Source organism: Balaenoptera ricei, chromosome 15, assembly GCF_028023285.1.
Source record: "Balaenoptera ricei isolate mBalRic1 chromosome 15, mBalRic1.hap2, whole genome shotgun sequence".
Lineage (NCBI taxonomy): Eukaryota > Metazoa > Chordata > Mammalia > Artiodactyla > Balaenopteridae > Balaenoptera > Balaenoptera ricei.
The window spans coordinates 82,482,435-82,502,399 of record NC_082653.1 but is presented as its reverse complement, the minus strand read 5'-3'; the positions used below and the strand labels follow the sequence as shown (position 1 = coordinate 82,502,399).

At 42.9% G+C, this 19,965-nt stretch overlaps 1 long non-coding RNA gene across 1 annotated transcript; it reads right to left on the bottom strand.

Moving 5' to 3' along the window:
* Nucleotides 1-310: 310 nt before the first annotated feature.
* On the bottom strand, nucleotides 311-19,874 carry LOC132349987 (uncharacterized). The gene is made up of 3 exons (XR_009497788.1): nucleotides 19,748-19,874; nucleotides 18,604-18,757; nucleotides 311-731 (listed from the first exon to the last, which is right to left on the bottom strand). It is a non-coding gene; the product is annotated as an uncharacterized LOC132349987 (long non-coding RNA).
* Nucleotides 19,875-19,965: the final 91 nt, after the last annotated feature.

The window sequence follows — 19,965 nt, the reverse complement described above, 5'->3', positions numbered from 1 at the left end:
ACGCCTAAAGGCCCCACCATCCACGCCCGCCAAAGCTAGGGACAGGTCTGGAGTGGGGAGTGGAGCAGGAGAAGGGAGGGGCTCCGGGGAGCCCAGGGGCCAGAGGGCTCATTTACAGTATTTACAAGTTGCCAGTATTTGGTAGTGAGCTTGGCCTGCTCTGAAACAGGCATCTTACTTAGCTCCGGGGTGAGGGTCTGGCACCTGGGATCGGGGGGATGATGGGGAAGGAGGGAAATTTTCGCGGGTGGGGGGCGGGCAGGGTATTTATTTAAATTAAAAAGCAAAAAAACAAAAAACCCAGAAGAGATGTCAGGAACTTTTTTTTAATTCCTTTCTTTTCAGAATAATATATTAAAAGACTAACGATCCTAGAACTGGCTTCTTATGTTTCAGTGCGCTCCGCCTTTCTTATACCTGTCCCGTTTTCACTCTTGCCCCTGGTTGGTGGGAGCCGGAGGTTGTGCAGGGCGGGTTACTATGGCACGTGAGAGGGAGAGGTGGAGTTGGAGGAAAGTCTTTGGGAACGCCACCGTGCAGTGACTCAGCAAACCCTAATTGAGCATCTGATGTGTGCGTGACCGTGCGCCGATGCAGAAGGAACGTTCCGACTGAAGCCTGTCCTCAAGCAGCTTGTAGTCTATTCAGGGAGGTGAGATACCTGAGCCAACACCAGGCAGTGCTCCAGGAGTAGGAGAGGGAGAGAGCTGGACTCCTCCGGCACAGTGAGCCTAAAAGTACAGGTAAGGTTTGGATGAGCAGGGGGAAGGTCCCAAGCTCGTGTCATGATTATCTGCTGTGGTGGGATGGGCACAGCAACTGTGTTTAAATAATGCGGAGGGCAGTGAGTCAACCGTGATGAAGCTGGTGCAGAAGGAGGGGCCTCAAAGCAAGAGGCTGGTCCTCAAGAAGGAATCCAGGGAGGAGGATAAAAAGAGTGTCTGGGAGAATGGAGGGCAAAGGGACAGTTTGCAAGACGCAGCTGAAAGAAAACACCCTCCGATGGGGATGAAGGAGCCGAAGGGGGCATCCACGAAGCCCAAGTTTGGCGCTCAGGTGACTAAGGAAATGACCAGCCTGACAAAGCATGGAAAGTGGGGCTGAGAGGGACTTTGAGGGAAGAATGTTGACTGAAGCAATGGTGAATATTCAGGTTTGTTACCAGCTAGACCAGAGATTCAAAAATGCAATGGATGATACCAGAGATGTCTTTTAGTGGTATGAAGAACATTTTTTAAAAGCTTTAATAGTTTTGTATTTATATTCATGCATATTAGAGAAATTATAATCAGCACATCAGAATACTACTTGTTATTTCACGGCAATTATTGCACAAGATAAGGCTAAATTTATTTTTAATGAATTGGTTTAAAGAAAAACAGTAAGCAAATAAATAATAGTACAGGTGGAATACAGAATATGAAAAATTATGACAGTGGTATGAGAATTTTTGAAATGTAGGAAATACCAAGTTAGAGATAAAACGATGATGGTTTGGGAGAGCCAACAAGACTGTGGATGTTAGGAGTCATCAACGTAAAGATGGTACTCAAGGCCTCCATAGAGAGGGTGTGGACAGAGATGAGAGTTAAGAACAAGGAATAGCTTTTAAATTATTTATGTTTTTTTTAAATTTCATTATATATATATATATCTAGTGAAATGATCACTCTGATAAGTTTAGTTGACGTCCATCACCACAAATAATTACAATTTTTTTTTCTTGTGATGAGAACTTTTAAGATGTACTCTCTTAGCAACTTTCAAACATAGACTATACTATTGTTAATTATAGTTACCATGCTGTACATGCCCTCCCCAGGACTTACTTATCTTATAACTGGAAGTTTGTACCTTTTGACCACCTTCACCCATTTTTCCCCACCTCCCACCCCCCACCTCTGGCAACCAATCTCTCTGTATCTATGAGTTTGGTTTTCTTTCTTTTTTTCTTTCAGATTCTACATATAAATGAGATCATACAGTATTTGCCTTTCTCTGTCTGACTTATTTCACTTAGCATCATGCCTTCAAGGTCCATCCATGTTGTCGAAAATGGCAGGATTTCCAATAGCTTTTTAATAATTAGTTAGGTAATTAATGGAAGGAAATATCTCATTTGTAAGAGCAACAAGAATCATAAAATATCTAAGAGTACTTAAACAAGAAAAGTATAGGGCTTCGATTAATCAATAAAACTAAAGTACTTTGAGTAACTCAACCAAGGAAGACTTGAATAAGCAGAGTAATAACTCGTTCTTAGATAAGACCATAATGTAAAAGATGTAAGTCTTCCCTAAATCAGTAAATTCAATGAAGTCTCTAAATCTCAAAAGGATAATTTGGGAAACTTGACAAAACAATTCAAAAGTTTATCCAGAATGATAATGAGAAAAACCAGAACATTCTGAAACAGATGAGTAAGGGGGGGACCTGGCCTATCAAATATTGAAAGCACAGTGAGCTGGGATTGGCACAGGAATGGCACAATCTATCAGAACAGAGTCCAGAAATAGCAGCAAATGCACATGGGAATTTAGCATGTACATGATAAAGGTGGCACTTGAATAGTGGGGAAAAGATTATTTGATAATTGTTTCTTGAACAATTAGCTAGTCAAGGGAGAGTGTGGGAAGCTGGATTTCTATTTCATTCATTACACCGAAAGATTTAAATGTAAAAACAAAATATTAAAAGGGAGAAGTGGGTGAACATTCTTATAACCTTGGGAGGGAGGAGGCCCTTCTAAAATGATATGAAAACCAGTAACATGTAAACCAACTATACTCCAATAAAAATTAGAAAAAAAAAACAGTAACAAATAAACCAAAAGGCATTTAAGTTTGATCTTATTCACAGCTAAAACTTCTATATGGCAAAGTCAAACTAGAAACATTAAACTAGGAAACTATTTCTAACACATATTAAAAAGATTGAAGCAATATATAAGAAAGATTTGTGAGTTGATTAAGAAAAAGAAAAAACAACCCCAGCAAATGCGAACAAAGGACATGAACAGACAATTCACCAAAGAGAAATTACCAACAAACGTACGTGTTCAACCTTAACAATAAGTAATGCAAAATAAAACCATAATAAAACACTTTTCACCCATCAAACAAAACTGAAAAAAATTCGTAACATCAGTCTGGCAAGTATGTGCAGAAGACAGGCATTCATTGTGTAAATGTAAATTAATACAGTCTCTCTGGAGGTCGGTTTAAAAATATTTATGAAAATCTTAAATGTGCATGGTTTTGACTCAGAAATTCCATTTCCAGGAATTTATCCTACGGAAATAGTTACACAGGTGTGCAAAGCTAAATGCACAAGGGTGCTAATTGCAGCATTGTTTGAAATAATGAAAAATTGGAAACAACCCCAAAGTTCATCAGTATGGCACTGACTAAATAATTACGGTAACAATGGAAAACTAAAACTGTTAAATAGAAAGCAGGAAATATAGATGTTTTAAACACAAGAATCAGTTCCCAATAAATTAATAAGTGAATAAAGCAATGTGCAGAAAGCCCATTTTTAGAAAAATTATTTATTCATAAACGTTTATGTAGGTCTGGAAGGAAATACACCAAATAGTTGATGGTGATGATTTTGAGGTCTGAGAAGAGAGGGGACTTAAGTTTACTTTTAAAAAATAGTAAAATTTATATTGCTTGAAATTTTATGTGTATGTCTTCATTCTGAAATCAGAAAATAGATATTATTTTCTAAAATAGAAAAATAAGCAGTGCTCAGTGACAAGAAGCAGAGGCAGGCCCGAGGTGTCAGGGACTGTGGAGCTGGCGTGTGTGGGTTCAAGTCCCAGATCTGCACTAACAGCTAAGTTTCTCACTTTCCTTATCTATAAAATGGGAATGATTAGAGGGTTGTTGAGGAGATTGAATAAGATAGCACAGTGCCTCCTTTGAGGCTGAAGAGAGATGGGTAGGGATAGAGACCAAGATGGGGGAGATGAGAAAGAGACCAGAACCTCAGCAAGGCTGGAGTGAGAGGCAGGAGTGGACAGAGTCAGGGTAGGAGGGGCTCAGGCAAAGGCAGGCAGCTGAGGCTGCCATGAGTCAGAGGTACACAGCTCTTCTGCTAGGTGTACAAGATCAAAGGCCTGAGAAGAGTTAGAAGTTGAAAGAACAGGGTGTGCTGGAATTATAAACCTCACATAGCATCTGGAAGGATGAGCATCCCCTGGGAAGTCAGCCTGGACACAGCCCCGCCTGCCTGACACCTGGTAAAACTCACCTGGGACTCCACATCCTTTCCTGGGGTCACCAAGGCACTTCCAACGCTGACTTTCTACTTTTTGAAACCCCAGCAAAGCAGGGAACTCTAGGGCAGCACAGCCAGAGGTGAGAGGGCCCTGGAACATTCAAGTCAAGAGGGAGACAGGAGCTGGGTTGGGGAGACCTTTCCTGGGGAGGGAATGCTTTTTGAACCAAAGGGGAGAGAAAAAAAAGACCTCAGAAATAACACCTGCCTTATCTTTCATGGCCCATTTTACCCATTGAGATCATGTTTCAGCTCTGATGAGAGATTTCTATCAAAGATTACTAGGATCACATCAAAAAGACTCAGGAGCAAATCTGAAGAGGCTCCCAATGGCCAAAGGATGGGATAATTGGAGCATCAGGAAGGGTAAGAACTGCAGTGGACTGAGTTAAATTCATGAGTTCATAATGACTGAAAAATTGCTCGCCTTTGGAGGATGCCAGAGAATCACTTCATTATTTTGAAAACTCGTAAGTAAAGGGAAAAATCAAGCATCTATCTGCCTTTATCAGATCACTGATGAAGGGAAGTTTTTCTTTATAGAACTCTTCCAGCTAATGAACAAAGATAGAATTTTAGAATTGGAGCATCACCCTGAAGGAATGGCTCCAGGTATTGAGTTTCAGCAGCAGCTAACATCACATATCACATTACAAGGGACAACCAGACATTCTATGCCTCCTGATGGAAGAATGCACCACCACCTATGAAGTGTTCTTGCCCCCTAAAAATCGAACCTAGAAATATGATCAAGCCTCTAGATGCCACTACCAATTACAGGAAATACAGAGGCAAGGAGAACACATTGAACACCAGCAAAATTGGGACTGTGGGAAACACCTCGGGGCAAACCACCTGGATTCCTCCACAAATATATCACCAGGGAAAATGAAGAGAGCAACAACCCATAGATTAAAAGAGACTGCAGGGCTTCCCTGTTGGCGCAGTGGTTGAGAGTCTGCCTGCCAATGCAGGGGACACGGGTCCGAGCCCTGGTCTGGGAGGATCCCACATGCCGCGGAGCGACTAGGCCCGTGAGCCACAACTACTGAGCCTGCACGTCTGGAGCGTGTGCTCCGCAACAAGAGAGGCCACGACAGTGAGAGGCCCGCGCACCGTGATGAAGAGTGGCCCCCGCTTGCCGCAACTAGAGAAAGCCCTCGCACAGAAACTAAGACCCAACACAGCCATAAATTAATTAATTAATTAATTAATTTAAAAAAAAAAAGAGAGACTGCAAAAGACATATCATCCACTGTGATTTATGGACCTTATTTAGATCCTGATTCAACCAAATGAACTTAAACTGACTTCTTACATTTATGAGACAATTGGGATTATAGCTACTGGCTGGATATTTGATGATATTGAGGAATTATTATTAATTTTTTAGGCATGATAATATATTGTGGTTGTGTATTTTTGAGTCCTTAAAGAGATAGTACTGAAATATTAATGGGAGAAATTATGTGAGGTCTGGGATTCGCTTCAGAATAAAAAGGAAAGGGAGAAAGGGCATTGGGTTGGGAGGGGAGGGGGGATGAAACAAGAATGGCCATGAGTTGATCATTGTTGAGGCTGGTAGAATGTTTTGTCTACGCTTGGGTCTGTTTGAAATTTTCCACAATAAAAAAGGTTGTTGTTTTTTAAAAGTCAGTGTGATGAGTCAAAAATTTTCCTCCTTCAAAAAAAAATGAGGGTTGGGATCAAACAATCTACGAAGCCCCTCCCAGACCACACTCCCTCTCTAATTAAAAATAACCTTTTATTTTTCCAAAGCAATATATATGCATTGTAGAAAGTCATCAAATATTGAAAAGAAAAAAATAAACACCATATTTCCACCACCCAGAGGTTACCATTTCACAGTTTGCTGTATAACATTACAGGACTTTTCCTATGCATATATATGTTTTTTAACAAAATGAGATTATCTTGCACATGCTGTTTTGAAAGCCGCTATTCTTCGTTAATGGTCTCCACTTCCCCATGTCAATAGATTTTCCTTTTTTGTTTTTTAAATAAATTTATTTATTTATTTTTGGCTGCGTTGGGTCTTTGTTGCTGTGCACAGGCTTTCTCTAGCTGCAGTGAGCGGGGGCTACTCTTTGTTGCAGTGCGAGGGCTTCTCATTGAGGTGGCTTCTCTTTGTTGAGGAGCACGGGCTCTAGGCATGTGGGCTTCAGTAGTTGTGGTGCACGGGCTCAGTAGTCGTGGCATGTGGGCTCAGTAGTTGGGGCGTGCAGGCTTAGTTGCTCCGTGGCTTGTGGGATCTTCCCGGGCCTGGGCTCAAACCTGTGTCCCCTGCACTGGCAGGCGGATTCTTAACCACTGCGCCACCAGGGAAGTCCCAATAGATTTTCATTTTATCTAATATCCAGGCTGTATATACATTTCCCTAATTGTGCCCCAAAGTGTCCCGGTGTCTTAATCAGCATGGGCTGCCATAACAAAATACCGTAGAGTGGGTGGCTTAAACAACAGACATTCATTTCTCACAGTTTTGGAGGCTGGGAAGTCCAAGATCAAGATGCCGGCCAATTCCGTTCCTGGTGAGAGGCCTCTTCCTGGTTTGCAGCCAGCCAGCCACCTTCTTACTGTGTCTTCACATGGTGGAGAGAGAGCGGCTCTAGTCTTTCTTTCTCTTCAGAGGACACTAATCCTCTTAAGGATTAGGGCCCCACCCCCATGACCTCATGTAAACCTAATCACCTCTCAAAAATCTCCCTCCCAAATGCTATCACACTGGAGCATATTCAACATGTGATTTTCAGACCGAGATTCTATCCAGAGCCAGGCATTGCAACCAACCGGTGGTTATGTTTCTTTGTCTCGTCTAATTTGACACATTATCTTTGCTTCCTTTGTTCCCATAACTCACACTCCCTGCATTGTGCTTGGTTGTTTCCTCAGGGTGCCTCTAAGGTTTATAGGCACAAAGAGTTAGAGTCGCTTGCTATTCAGACTCAGGTGCCCCTAATAGATGCGCCTTCAGAGGGGCAGCGTGTTCTGAGGGTCCAGCTTCCATTCTTGCTTGCTCCTCTGCCATGTCCAAACTGCCCCCAGGATGAAGTGAGGAGCATTGTTGGCTGGGGACTCATCCAGGCCACCCACTGGCCTCTGCCACCACCCCAGGGCAATCTTTTGCCACCAAAAATGGCTGGGAGCCAGAAACCGCAGGCTGGAGGCACCAGAGATTGGTGTCACCACCATTTCAAAAAATTTCCACTGACCAACTGGTGACCTTATGCTGATTGTGTTTGACATTCCTGCCTTAAAGCCCAGGGATGGGTGGAACGGCGGATGTACACATTCCAGAAATTTCAGAGTCATGAGGGGAGACTTTCTGGAAAAATTAGCAACCAGAGGGAAAATTTTAAATATATATATTACTTATTTCACCGCCCATTCAGATCCGAAGTCACTTTGCTCGTTTAGTAACATAAAATGCATCCTTGCATTTGGGTCATAAAACTGTCAAGTTGGTCTACTTAGAGATAAGGAAATCTAAAAAATGGAGGACACCTCCCCCCTCGATTTTGAGGTTGGGGTGGGTGAGTGGAAAGCTCTATGGGGAAAAGTTCCCCTCCTCTCCTTTTTTTTCTTTCTTCCTTTCCCACCTAGCAGGTCCTAAGGCAAGAGAAAGAAGACAGCTCCTAATAGGAACTTCTTACAGAGGCAAAGCCATACACCCGGGGAGGGAAGAGCCACTGACCACAGAACAGACCTGAACAGGGAGAGTCGGCTTCTAGAATTCCCTGCTGGGGTGGGGGTTATCCACATCCTTCCCAAGAAGAGAATAGGTGGCTGCCTACCCAACCTTGCTGCCCTCAATCATTGCTTTGAATGAGGACTGCCCCCAGCCCACCCTTCCCATGATGGACGGAGGATTGCCCTTCCATTGCCGTTGTGAAGTGTGGGGGTGCCTCTCTGGGAGAAGGGGCATCGCCCCTGTCCACCAACAGACCACTGCTCTTTACACCTTGGAAGGGGAGTCCACTTGTAAAGGGGCTTTACAGTGTATGCAGTGGGGGCGGGTACAAGAGGACAGCAGCGAGGCCAGCCATTGCTGGTGCAGATGAAGAAACAGCATCGAACCACCAGATCAATTCAGGGAGAGGATGGACGGGGTGCAGCTGTAGAGGCGTCCAGCCAAGGAGGCAAGCAACAGCTGTCCCTCCCAGAAGGGTGAGTCGGATGAGCTCAGGTGGCCAGAAAGTGACTGTGGCACCCTGGGTGGGCCCAGTGGACAAGAGTCCCTGACTCTGGTGGTACTGCAGCCCAAGAGGAGACTCTACCACCCAGGTGATGTGCTAATTGCATGGCTCTCAACTGGGCGCTTTTGTCCCCCCCCAGGGGACGTCTGGCAATATTATTGGTTGTCTCAACTGAAAATGGAATTGCTCCTGGCATGTAGCAGGTAGAGGCCAGAGGGGCTGCCTAAATATCCTACAATGCACAGGACAGTCCCCCTACCAGCACCTGGTCTGAAAGAAGCTTCTGGTCTGAAATGTCAATAGCATTGAGGTCAAGAAACCTTGTGTCTTGAGACTCCCCTGGTGGTGCAGTGGTTAAGAATCTGCCTGCCAGTGCAGGGGACACGGGTTTGAGCCCTGGTCCGGGAAGATCCCACATGCTGCAGAGCAACTAAGCCCATGTGCCACAACTACCGAGCCTGTGCTCTAGAGCCCGCGAGCCACAACTACTGAAGCCTGCGCACCTAGAGCCCGTGCTCCCCAACAAGAGAAGCTAGCGAGGGCTTCCCTGGTGGTGCAAGGGTTGAGAATCTGCCTGCCAATGCAGGGGACACGGGTTTAAGCCCTGGTCTGGGAAGATCCCACATGCCGCGGAGCAACTGGGTCCGTGAGCCACAACTACTGAGTCTGCGCGTCTGGAGCCTGTGCTCCGCAAGAAGAGAGGCCGCGATAGTGAGAGGCCTGTGCACCGCGATGAAGAGTGGCCCCAGCTCGCCGCAACTAGAGAAAGCCCTCGCACAGAAACGAAGACCCAACACAGCCAAAAATAAATAAATAAATTTATTAAAAAAAAAAAAAAAAGAGAGAAGCCAGCGCAATGAGAAGCCCGAGCACCGCAACGAAGAGTGGCCCCTGCTCGCTGCAACTAGAGAAAGCCTGCGTGCAGCAATGAAGACCCAACACAGCCAAAAATAAATAAATTAAATAAAAAAACAAAAAACAAACAAAAACCTTGCGTCTTGTGGTTAAGAAGCCCTGAGTTAGAGGATCTTAACCTTTAGAATGTGGTACCTTGAGATTACTGTGGTAAAACCTAACAACTTTATTTCATTCCCCAGTTTTTGTATGTTTTTGAGTGTGCCAGTAAGACTTCTTATTTCTAACTCAGATTGGGTGGGGGTGGGGAATTACACAAAATCTTCCTTGAGTTCTAACCTTTATCACTTGCTAACACTTTATGTTTATATTCTGTCCTGTTAACAACTGGTTATTGACCCCTGATGTATGCACAATGAAAGCTCTGAAATCACATTTCTATTTTTTTAGATCAGATCAGTTTTATCGAGGTATAATTTACATATAACAAAATGTACCCATTTCAAGCCTACAGTTTGATGAGTTTTGACAACTCTATCTGCCTGCATCCACATGTTCAAAAAGAAAACCAAAACTATGTTTAGATTTATGGAGTAAGGATTAGAAATGTGGACTTTGAAGTCAAACAGACCTCGGTTCAAATCCCAGCTCTTCCATCCACTAAGCCTGTTTTCTCATCAGTAAAATTGGATTAATGATATCCACCAAAGGGGTTAGCCTGAGAATTAAACTGACACACCTGAAGCATTTAGCTCAGAGCCTGCCTGGTTCATGGCAAAGGGCTTCAGCAGTGGTCATAATAATCATGGTCATTAGCGTCCTCACCGTTTCATGATATACTTGGCTAATAGAGTCTCTTTTTTCTGTATCTACGTGTCTTCCCAGAATGATCACACCCTTTCCAAGATGACAATAATCATATACACACATGTGATTCCCAAACTAGTATTTCCAACCTCTCTCCTGGGCTCCAAGAGAACAGGTCAGTTTCCTGCACTCGTTATCCTCCCCCCAAGCCACCTGCCGTGTCTTAGGCTGCCGGCTCAACGGCATCACATCCAGTCTCCGGAGGCAGAGATACCGGCATCCTTTCTCTCTCACACACACCCTTTATTCATTAGGATATCAATTTAACTGCTTCAAAGCAGACCCAAACAACAGTGGTTTAACCTAAATGGGAAGTTATTCCTTGCTCATATACGCATCTAGACGTAAGCAGTCCATAGCAGATCTGAAGGCTGCGGGATATCCAGGGCCAGGCTCTTGCTCTTTCTGCTTGGTTGCTCTGCATTGCAAGGGTGTTGCCTTTGTTCCACAAGGTCTGAGTGCCTTACTACCAGGTCCACATTTCGTGCAGCAGGGTGGTGCTTGCTTACGATTCAACAGGCACTGCATTTAATCCACATACCACCTAAGAGGCTGCAGTTTTATTAGGTTGAACCATACAAAATTGCCATTTTTGTTGGTCAAATATGGTAGAATATTGGCAATATTGTATAATTCAACCCCATACTAGCTCTACTTTACAGATTTAGGACCCTGACGCACAGTGAAGTCAAGTAACTTGCCCCAAGTCACACGGCAAGTGAATGGCAGAGAAGGTATTCAAATTCAAAGCCTCCCTCGGAGCTGGGCCTGTGGCAGATTCCTCAGTGAGTAAGGTTTGGCTCCTCTGTCCGCCATATGCTTATAACCAAGTTGGAGAGCAACATGTGAACACTGGAAAGCTAAACAGCAACAGCTTAATATAGCTATGTTAGAATGTCACCAGGCCATCTATGATGTTTTTCCCCCAAGTGAGTGGTAAGGCAAGACCTTCTTTCTCTAGAAGTTGAGACAGAACAGTGGCTCCAGACTGGTGTGGCCGGGAAGCTCCCAAGAAGAGTCTTCAGCTGAGTCTTGAAAGCGGCGGAGTTTCAGTTTCATGGTGGTGGTGGAAGTGATATTTAGTGGTAATAATCCAATTCTGTGCCATTTAACAAAAGCTTGAGATGTTACCTATGAAGACTTGGGTTTCTGTCCTTACTTGGTTGTGTGCACACATGTGGGGTATACACTCCAGTAGCGTACTTGTGGATTTCTTCCTGTTGTATCTCTTCATGTTTCTCGCTTGTGTATGTGCATCTGGGTATCTTTCTGTGTCTCTGTCTTTCTGTGTCTTAGCATTTGTTTCTCTCTCACCCTCCCCTTCCTTCCTTTCTTTATTTCTCTATCACTTGCTCTCTCTCATCATCTGTCTCTCCTCATCTTTGCTCTATAATTGGTCCCATAAAAATCCTATCTTTTATTATGCATTGCACATATTATACAGTTTGATGTGCCCTGCCCCTACTTTAAAATGCAAAGGGACAGAATGTTCCATGGCTCCACCTAAATCTCTCTTTCATTTTATTGCTCCTTCCCCTGGCCTTTGATTTAATTAATTTGTTTTTATTTTTATCAAGTTAGACACATACATCATTTTAAAAGTCAAATACTCAAATACAAAGTCAAAGACTAATCCTGAAGAAAAACAACCCCAGGGAACTCCCTGGCAGTCCAGTGGTTAGGACTCTGCTCTTTCACTGCTGAGGGCCTGGGTTCGATCCCTGGTCGGGGAATTAAGATCCCACAAGCCGTACGGTGCGGCCAAAAATAAATAAATAAAGGCAACCTCACCTCATTACACTCTCCACCTGCTTCTCAGATTCAATCATTTTCAAGTCTTTCAGCCGTTCCTTCTGGTACGTACCTCCCTGTTTCTAAACAGCATGCTTGTGCAGCTATTTCTCCATTTTGTTCAGTTTTAGATATGATTTCTTAAAACAGAAAATGAGAGCTTAACTCTGACACCTGAATCCACACACATACACAACTCTTCCCCTTCCCTCATCCTCCCTGAAAAAAATTATGTCCTAATTTTTGGTCAGAGCAGAATACAGTGTTTATAACATTATTATTATTATAAAAATATTATTTACAGCTGAGCCATGTGATAGACTATGATTGTATTTTCTTTCTTGGAGTTTTCTTCCCCTGGAGTTAATTGTCAAATTAACAAGTTTTTGTTTGTCTAGTTTTCCAGGTACCTATCTCAAAGGTGATTGATCAGCCTAATCTTTTTTTTTTTTAATTTTTACTTTTGGCTGCGTTGGGTCTTCGTTGCTGCACAAGGGCTTTCTCTAGTTGCGGCGAGCGGGGGCTACTCTTCGTTGTGGTGCGTGGGCTTCTCATTGCGGTGGCTTCTCGTTGCAGAGCACCGGCTCTCGGCCTGCAGCCTTCAGTAGTTGTGGCGCACGGGCTTATTTGCTCTGAGAGATGTGGGGTCTTCCCAGGCCAGGGCTCGAACCCGTGTCCCCTGCACTGGCAGGCGGATTCTTAACCACTGCGCCACCAGGGAAGTCCCCCAGCCTAATCTTGAAGACATCTGTCTTGTAGCCCTTCATCCCGTTAGGTGGCTCTAGGTGGTTTGCTGTAGGCTGCGACACAGCTGTCATCCTGGGACACTTTTCACCTCTCTCCCCCACTCCTGTTCCTGAGCCCTGTTTCCTCTTTCTTGGATTATTCCTTCATCTTATTGGAGCCTCTCCTCCAACAGCTTCCTGGGAAAGTGTGTCAGGGTGATAATTTTTTTGCGACTTCATATACCTGAAAATGGCTTTTACCCTAACTGGACTGATAGTTTGGCGAGGTACAGAATTCTAGGTTTTCAATCATCTTTCCTCAGACTTTTTCTTAAATTTCTTTATCAGTCTCTTTTGATAATAGTTTTTCAATAAACTGTATTAAGACTAATATCATGCTTTTCCATGGAAGGCTTGCTTTTTTAAAAATTGTGCTGTAATTGACATATAACATTGTGTTAGTTTTAGGCGTACAGCATAATGATTTTTTGTAAGCATATTTTCTCAGAATTTTGAAGGCATTGCTTTATTGTCTTCTAGTTTTCAATGATGTTGTTGAAAAGTCTGAAGTCACTCTGATTTCCTGTTCTTTCTTTCTATAAACTTGCAGGATCTTTGCTTTGGCTTCTGCATTCTGAAATTTCAAGATTATCTGTCTTCATATGGGTTTATTTTAATTCAATGTATTCAATGACACATGGGGCCTCCCCACCTAGAAATTTAGTTTCTTCAATTCTGGCAATTTTTCTAGAGGTTTATTTTATTTTATTTTGATAATTTCTTCCTGTCTAGTTTTTTGATGTTGGATCGATCTCCTAAACGGATCCTTGAATTTTCTTTTTCTTTTTTCTTTTTTTTTTTTTTACTGATGTATAGTTGATTTACAATGGTATGCCAATCTCTGCTGTACAGCAAAGTGACTCAATTATACATATATATACATCTTTTTTTAAATATTCTTTTCCATTATGATCTATCCCAGGAGACTGGATATAGTTCCTTGTGCTATACAGTAGGACCTTGTTGTTTATCTATTCTAGATGTTATTGCATTTGCATCTACCAACTCCAAACTCCCAGTCCATCCCTTCCTCCCCCCACCCCGCCACCCCTCGGCAACCACAAGTCTGATCTCTATGTCTGTGAGTCTGTTTCTGTTTCGTAGATAGGTTCATTTGTGCCATATTGAATTTTCTCATTATTTTGTGTCTTTGCCATTTGTTCTACTATCCAGGAGCTTTTTTTCACCTTTACTTTCCAACGCTTCTGCTGAATTTTTCATTTTCAGTATCATAGTTTTAATTTTTAAGAGATTTTTTTTTGTTGTTCTCTGAATGTTCCTTTTACATGGTATTTTTAATTTATTTCAAGGATGAAATATCAATCTTATCTATCCTGAAATATCAATCTTATCTTATCTAATTAACAATATTAATTTTTTCTCTAAGATTTTCTTCTGCTCCTGCTTCTCCCAAGGTCATTATTTGTTTCTCTTTGTTGCTTTGGTTTCTGTCTCTTATGGTCAAAGGCTGGTGTGACCTTCAGCTCTCCATTTATATGTCAGTATCCGAAGGTCTTTCTCTTGAGCCATCGGTTAATCCAGAAATGACTCCACCCATCATCAGTGGGGGTGTGGGAGTGGGAACAGAGGTCATAATCTTAGCTTCTAGCACTAAGAAATGTGAATGAAGGGAGAGGGGCCGCTGGAGGTTTCGCTGGCCCTGTTAAGCCCCCGCCCTCTGCTGTGTTACATCCTCTGGCCCCGAGTTCCTCTTGCTCAAGCTCTTCAGAGAGTCAGCATCACATCTTCACCCTCGACTGGAGGAGGGACTGTCATCTTGTTCAGGGTGAAGAAGGGGAGCTAAGAATCTGTTTCTTTATCAACTTAATTTTAATTAGGCAAAACACACTTAACAAAAAATTTATCATCTTAACCACCTGAACCAGCATACAGTTCAGTAGTGAAAAGTCCATTCACACTGTTGTGCAACCCATGTCAGCTTTCTACTGAGCTCCCCCATTGCTAGTTTAGGTCTTAGCTTTCTTTGGTCTGCTGTGAGTCACTTGCTGTGGTCCAGCTGCTTTTCAATTTCAAAACATTTTGTTATCATTTTCTCCTTTTTGTCTTCTTTATCCATGAGGGTTCATATCTTAAAAGAAATTTTTAAACTCTTTTTTCAGTGGGGTTTCAGGAAGCAGAAGAGGTAAAGGTGAGTGTACCTCCATACTTAGTCTCTAAATTGTGTTACTTCTGAGTGATATAATTTCTGATTATTTTTCCCCTTGTGGGTAAGCGGCTTTCAATTTTTAAAAAAGTGTTATTTCCTCAATGTAAAAATATACATGATTATGAAAAACAGTTTAGCAGTTCCTCAAAAAGTTAAACAGAGTTATTGTATCACCTAGCAATTCCACTCCCAGGTGTATACCCAAGAGAATTATAAACATACGTCCAGGGAATTCCCTGGCGGTCCAGTGGTTAGGACTCCGCATGCACTTTCACTGCCAAGGGCCTGGGTTCAATCCCTGGTCAGGAATCTAGGATCCCGCAAGCAAATAAAAAATAAAAAGAAATAAACATATGTCCACACCAAAACGTATACATGAACGTTCATTGCAGCATTATTCATAATAGCCAAAAAGTGGAAACAATTCAAATGTTCATCAGCAGATGAGTGGATAAACAAAGTGTGGTTTATCTATACAGTGGAATATCATTCAGCCATAAAAATGAAGTACTCACACACACAACACAGATGAATGCTAAAAACACTGTGCTAAGTGAAAGAATCCAGACACAAAAAGGTTATGTATTGTATGTCCATTTATATGAATATGCTAGAAACCACCAAACTGTACACTTCAAGATGGTGAATTTTGTGGTATAGGAATTACATCTCAATTTTTCTTTTTTCCGGGCCGTGCTGCGAGGCTTGTGGGATCTTAGTTCCCCGACCAGGGATCAAACCCATGCCCCCTGCAGTGGAAACGAGGAGTCCTAACCACTTACCAGGGACAAAAAAATTTAAAGTAAGAGACCTAAAAATTTAATAGGATATCAAATTCTCTTTTTGTTATGGATTGTGGAGAGGCGGAATGTGAAGATCAAGATCTACCTTGTGGGCTAAACCTCTGATGCTCACACAATATTTAACACAGAGCTGGGATTGGCCATGATGCTGAGAAAGGAAGAAACTCTGGTGACAGCAGAGGAATACAGCAGCAAGATCACAAACAAATGAAAAGCCAGGATTCCGAGTCTCAACTCTGTCCCTGAGTCTTTTTTTCTTATCTGTAAAGTGAGAAGTTTGGATTAAATCCTGAGCCCTACCCAGATAAGATTTAGCAGCTCTGGGTTGAGGCCCAGAAATCTGATTTTTTAAAAGTTCCCACATGATTCTGATGCTTGTCTAGGTTCAGAAACCTCTTTTGAGAAAATGAAGTATTCCAATGGTAAAAAAAAAAAAAATTATGTCAAACTGTGTATAGTCTGAGACTCTTGAACTTCAGAAATTCTTTGTATGAAAGGTCAACAGATTAAAAAGGTCAGACCCCCCGATCGTATGCTAAGTATATTTGCCAATAGGAAACTTGTAACAAATATAGTTATTCTAGAGCAGAACCAGGTATCAAGCCCATCCATTTGGGACCCTATTCGAAGCGGGTAAGTTATATATGTAGCTCATTCCCACGCTCCATTCTTTTAAGCCTCCCTGGCCTTTACCTGTCCTGTCCCCCTTTGCCTGAATACCCTTCCAATCTTTCTGGACAATTCTTATGCGCCCTCCAAGACTCAGTGCAAATTTCCTTTCCTTCAGAAAGCCTCCTTGACCTCTCTTATTGAGCTAATTCCCCATTCTGTGTGTTCCCTTAGTGTTCTGTATGCCCACCTGCCATCATTGTATATGAGCTATAACAAATTACCTCAAAACATAGTGGCTTGAAACAATTATAATTTATTATCTCCCAGTGTCTGTGGGTCAGGAATTCAGGACATGGCTTGTCTCTGCCCCACAGTGTTTGGGGCCTCAGCTGGAAGACCAGAAGCCTGGAGGGCTGAAGTCACCTGCAGGCTTGACTGAGGCTGGAGAATTCATTTCCTAGATGGGTCATGGCCCATGGCAGGCGAGTTGGTGCTAGCTATTGGCAGAGGTCTCAGATCCTCCCTGTACGGGCCTCTCTGCAGGCTGCTTGGATGGCCCCGGATAGGGCAGCTGGCTTCCCCCAGAATGGGTGATGCACGAGACAGCAAGGAAGCCCAGAGTCTTTTATGACCCAGACTCAGAAGTCACATACTATCTTTCCATCACATTCTGTTGGGAGTGAGTCCCTAAGGCTAGCAAACATTCAGGGGGAGGGGAATTAGATTCTACTTTTTGGAGGGAGGAGCATCACAGAATATGTGGACATATTTTAGGACCACCACAACCATTTTGCATTACATAATATTTAATTACATGTTTCTCTGTGGGCACCCCCGTAACAGGGCTCTGACACAGGGCCCGGCACCAAGGGAGCACTCAAAAGATATTTAGCTATTGCTTGGATATCAGAGAATTTAATCACCCTGGTGACGGAGCAGTTGAACCTTCTCTGGCTTCTGAGAATGGACTCAAGAAACTTGGATTCAGTGGTCCAGGCTGTCTGACGTGTCCTCCAAGTGCCCTCAACACTCTCCTAGCAAATCCCTCAGGCTTGGTTAGGATATTTCAAGGTTTAGGGTGGGATAATAGTACAATGCTGTAGAGCTTAAAATATAACATACATGTTCTAGAGACACAGTAATCTCAACCTGCCCAAACTGTGTGCCTCTCTCCCAAACCTGCCGCACCCCTCGTGTCATCATTCCAGTGAAGGACACCAAAAGCCTGGGCACCATCCTGTATTCCCACCTCTGCTTTTTCCCCCACAACCACTCAGATGTTAAGTCCTACAATGAGGGGCAAGGACCCAGGGGGAAACACTCAGTTACTGCAGGGGGGTGTTTGGATCCACATGTACACTGAGTATTGTCTATGAATTGGATAAATGATATCTCATTTACACATAGTTTTAAATTTAAATAACATGTTAAAGTACAAATTCACCTTAAAGTATTCCTGAATTCAGAGCAGTCTTTGGTAATACGGATTTTTTTCCATCAACAGGTATCTTCATGGGGATCCGTGAAACTTTTTGGTGTTAAAGAGAGATCCCTAAAATTAGTTCCACAGATATACTTGTACCTGTGAAAAATGTAAATAAATTATGGAATAACCATACAATGGAATACTAGATAGCCATGAAAAAGAATGAAGAAGTGCTTTAGGAACTGATATGGAATGACCTCCAAGATATATTGTTAACTGGAAAAAGCATGTTGCAAAAGCAGTGGGCTACAAGTTGTATACATGCCTGTAACAGCAATGGGGACTCTGGTACACATGGTTTCCCCCAGAGAAGAAAGATGGAAGCAGAGCTGTAGACCACACAGTCTGGAGATGAGGACTAGGCAGAGACATTTTTCACAATATACCCTCAGCATCTTTTGTATTTTGAATGGTGTGACCGTATCGCTTTTCCTCTTTTTTTAAAAAAATATTTATTTATTTATTTATTTGGCTGCACCGGGTCTTAGTTGCAGCATGTGGGACCTTTAGTTGCAGCATGCGGGATCTTTAGTTGCGGCATGTGGGATCCAGTTCCCTGACCAGGGTTTGAACCGGGCCCCCTGCATTGGGAGCATGGAGTCTTAGCCACTGGACCACCAGGGAAGTCCCTTGCTTATTTTTCAAAACCAAATTGAATTGAAATTTTAAGAAAGGAGAGTCCTCCAAATAGGTTGGCATCGATGGATTTAGATTCCATCTCCTTAACGTCACTCACAGGCATCCAAACGTCTCTCACAGAATCCTTGAGCAGCTCCTCACTGCTTTTTGCATCAATTTCAAATTCATCAACACAGCATTCACAGCCCTTGTGATCCGGTCCTTTTCAGCTCTCTCTCTCTGCCTTCTCTTCCAAAATCTCTGGTTCAGAACTGTGAGAAATAAATGTCTGTCATTTATAAGTCTCCCCAGTCCAAGATATCCTGTTATAACAGCACGAACAGACTAAGATACCTCCCATTCAATCCATCTTCTAAACCACCACCATAGTTTCCTTCCTAAAACTCAGACCTAACTGTGTCACTTACTTTCTCAAAATCTTTCAGATAATCTGAAGCCAGTTTACCTCTGGTTCAGGACTGCTGGCCTCCTTCCAACTCCCCGAGGGGGCTGGGTCTCTCATACCTCCATGCCCTTGTCACGTTTCCTCTACTTGGACCCCCCCTTCCTCCCCTAACCTCTGGGGGCTCATCTCCACCTACATTCCAGGATCCAACCCATGTGTTACCTCTTCTAGGAAGTACTTCCTGCCCCCTCTCCAAGGTGAGTTAGACAACCCTTCTCATTCATTCAGCCTTCTGTAAAGATTTCTTGTCACCAGTAGGCTAGGACCCCTACTAGGTGGGAAATTAAAAACATAGCCCTTATAGAGATTATCATACTAAGTGAAGTAAGTCAGAAAGAGAAAGGCAGATACCATATGATATCACTTACATGTGGAATCTAAAATATGGCACAAATGAACCTATCTACAAAACAGAAACAGACTCACAGACATCGAGATCAGGCTTGTGGTTGCCAAGGGGGAGGGGGGAAGGGAGAGGGATGGAGTGGGAGTCTGGGGTTGGTAGATGCAAACTATTACATTTAGAATGGATAAACAACAAGGTCCTACTGTATAGCACAGGGAACTGTATCCCATCTCCTGGGATAAACCATAATGGAAAAGAATATTAAAAAAAGGAATGTGTATATGTATATAACTGAGTCATTTTGCTGTACAGCAGAGATTGGCACACCATTGTAAATCAACTATACTTCAATAATAATAATAATAATTTTAAAAAACATCGGCCTTACTCTTAAGAAAATAGCAGATTAGTGGCAAGGTATCCATTAGGATTAAGTCAATGCCTCCTCACCGAGTTCGCAGCCCTTGGACTGGGAAGTCAACTTGAGTGTGGAACTTTCAGTCTTTCAGCTGACGGAACAGTTTCTGCCCTCCTCCCCTGTCCTCCTAAGACATGGTGCTCACAGCCAGAGTCTTATCGCCTGGTAATACAGAACTCAATTGTCTCCTTTATCTCCTCTACCAGATTGTGTGCTCCAAGAGCGGGGAGTAAAATGAAAAAAAAAAAAA